The sequence below is a fragment of the Prosopis cineraria genome, unplaced genomic scaffold, assembly GCF_029017545.1.
Source record: "Prosopis cineraria cultivar Desert tree isolate PC_DT_omini unplaced genomic scaffold, ASM2901754v1 PC9, whole genome shotgun sequence".
Lineage (NCBI taxonomy): Eukaryota > Viridiplantae > Streptophyta > Magnoliopsida > Fabales > Fabaceae > Prosopis > Prosopis cineraria.
Genome location: NW_026555340.1, coordinates 19,248,286 through 19,251,321, shown reverse-complemented (window position 1 = coordinate 19,251,321; position 3,036 = coordinate 19,248,286). Strand labels below are relative to the sequence as shown.

General features: G+C 31.8%; 1 pseudogene; it reads left to right on the top strand.

Moving 5' to 3' along the window:
- The first annotated feature begins 410 nt into the window (after positions 1–410).
- LOC129319635 (uncharacterized) lies at positions 411–2,784 on the top strand (annotated as a pseudogene).
- The last annotated feature ends 252 nt before the right edge of the window (positions 2,785–3,036 follow it).

Genomic DNA, 3,036 nt, shown 5'->3' with positions numbered 1-3,036 from the left:
ATTTATTAATTTTTAAATAATTATTTAATAGATTTACTTTTGATAATGTTGGTGAGTGTTGACCATGGAATGAACTTCTTTTGCACATCAATATAAAAGATTAAAATGACAAAAGTGGCTTGCACGTGGCTTGCAATAGATTATCAAAATGTTGGCTTGCAATAGAATACTAAATAAATAAATCTAATTGATTGTGAGTTGCTTTTATTTGTACCGAGTAGCTATTTTGAATCTTGAGACAATAGATTTCAAGAATAATTGGATCATGAGATGCCTATTCGTTAATTATAAAATTAATTTCTATTTTTAGTTAATTGTTTGTTTATGATGAGATTTTTTTTCAGTATATTGATTAGATAATTTTAATTTACAATAGGTGAATCACAAATTATTTGAATTTTGAAAAGAAAATGGAAAGATTCTTAAAGAGAAAAGTGCCATGTGAGGAGCATCAATCTTCATCCATACATCATCAATCAAATCCTCACCATCACCATCAACAACAAAAGAATCAATCTTTAGAAGAGTTGCCATTAGACCCAGGAAAACGGATTAAAATTTCATCCTATCATCCTAATGAAAGGGATAAGATTAGAAGAGCTTATTTATAAAAAGAGACCATGTCAACCTATTCAACATAATTTTCCCACAAAAGAATTGGGAAGACTTTGAGAAGATTTTGTCCCTTTTAGCTTAATGAATTTGGCAATTGGTTAGAGTATAGCATAAAAAAAGATGCAGCATTTCGCTTGTGTTGTTACCTTTTTAGACTTGATTTTGGGAAGCAATCTGGTGGTGATTCATTTGTTGTGAAAGGATTTACAAATTGAAATGAAAAAGAAAGACTCTCATCTCATATTGAAGGCCTTAATAGTGCTCATAATATTGCTAGGAAGAAATGTCAAGATTTGATAAATCAAAATCAACACATAGAAGTTGCAATTGCTAAGCAAGATGAACACGTTCGAGACTTATACCGAAAGTGATTGACAGCTTCAATTGACTACATTCGCTTTCTTTTGAAGTAAGGATTAGCTTTTCGTGGTCATAATGAATCATGTATGTCAACCAATAGAGGTAACTTCCTTAAACTTCTAAAGTTTCTTACTGATCATAATGAATCAATTAAAAATATTGTCTTAAACAGAGCTCCTAAAAATAGTCGTTTAACTACTCATAAAATTCAGAAGGATATTGTTCATGCTGCTGCTATAGAGACCACTAATGAAATTATTAATGATCTTGGAAATGAATTGTTTTTCATTATTGTTGATAAGGCACGTGACAATTCAAATAAAGAGCAAATGGTTGTTGCTTTGCGTTATGTTAATAAAAAAGGAAGCATTGTTGAACGATTTCTTGGCATAATGCATGTTAAAAATACTACAGCTTTATCATTGAAAAGGGCAATTGATAAATTGCTTAGCACACATGGGTTGAGTATATCTAGCATCCGTGGACAAGGTTATGATGGTGCTAGTACCATGCAAGGTGAATTTTGTGTCTCAAAAGTTTGATTTTGAAAGAAAATTCATGTGCATTTTATGTACATTGCTTTGCTTATCAATTACAACTTACCTTAGTTGTCATTGCTAAGAATCACATTCAAGTTGCTTCTGTTTTCAATTTAGTGTCTACTTTATTAAATGTTGTTAAGGTTCTTGCAAAAGACTTAATATGCTTCGTGAAAAACAAATAGCTAAAATTAGAGAAGCTTTGAAAAATGGAGAAATTTCCACTGGACGAGGCTTGAACCAAGAAGTTAGTCTCAAGCGAGATGTTGACACACGTTGGAGTTCTTATTATGCAACTTTGGTTAATCTAACAGTAATGTATTCTTTTGTGATTGATGTGCTTGAAATTATAAAGGAAGATGGCTCAAGTGCAGACCAAAGATCTAAGGCTAATGGTCTCTTACAGTTGATAGAAGCTTTTGATTTTGCATTTACTTTACATCTAATGAAACATGTACTGGGTATTTCACATGAATTGTCACAGGCATTACAAAGAAAAGATCAAGATATTGTCAATGCCATGAATTGGGTTAACATTGCAAAGAAACGATTACAAGTTATGAGAGATAGTAGATGGGAGTCTTTATTGGATGAAGTAACTCTGTTTTGCAATTTGCATGATATTGATGTTCCAAACATGGATGACCTTTTCTTGTCTAAAGGGAGATCACGTTGCAAAGGTAAAGCTCAAGATGTTATAGTAGAACATCATTACCGAGTTGAACTATTTCATACCATTGTAGACATGCAACTTCAGGAACTTAATGATCGTTTCACTGAGACAAATATTGAATTGCTCCTTTGCATGGCTTGTTTAAATCCAGGCAACTCATTCTCTAGTTTTGCTAAGAGCAAATTGATTAAGTTTGCCAAATTTTATCCACATGACTTTTCTTCAACTGATTTGGTGATACTTGACAATCAGTTTGAGACTTACATAATTGATATGCATAGCAGTGTTGAATTTACATCTCTGAAAGATATTAATAGTCTTACAGAAAAATTAGTTGAAACAAGAAGACATGTTGTTTATCCACTTGTTTATCTTCTATTGAAGTTAGCAATGATTTTACCCGTTGCTACAGCAACGGTAGAAAGAGCAATCTCTGCCATAAAGATTGTGAAAAATCAATTACGAAATCGAATGAGGAAGAAATGGATGAATGATTGCTTGATGACTTACATTGAAAAGGATGTTTTTAACAATATTGACAATGAATTGATTATTTAACGGTTTCAAAATATGAAACCACGTCGACAACAATTGTAAAGTATGTAAATATTTAATTTTATATAAATTTTGCATGATATTAGTATAGTTTCCTATGATATGACAATAGTTATGTTTTCTTTTAAATAAATTGCCCCCACTGGCCTAGGGTCCTACGTCCGCCATTGTTTATGATGATCCAATGCTGGATGGGTATGTTTGATTATGGTTGTCCTTTTCTCTTCTCAGGGATTATAGCCTCACTTTTTAATCAAGATGTATATTTAGTGCTTTTACATCCTTTAAATTGCA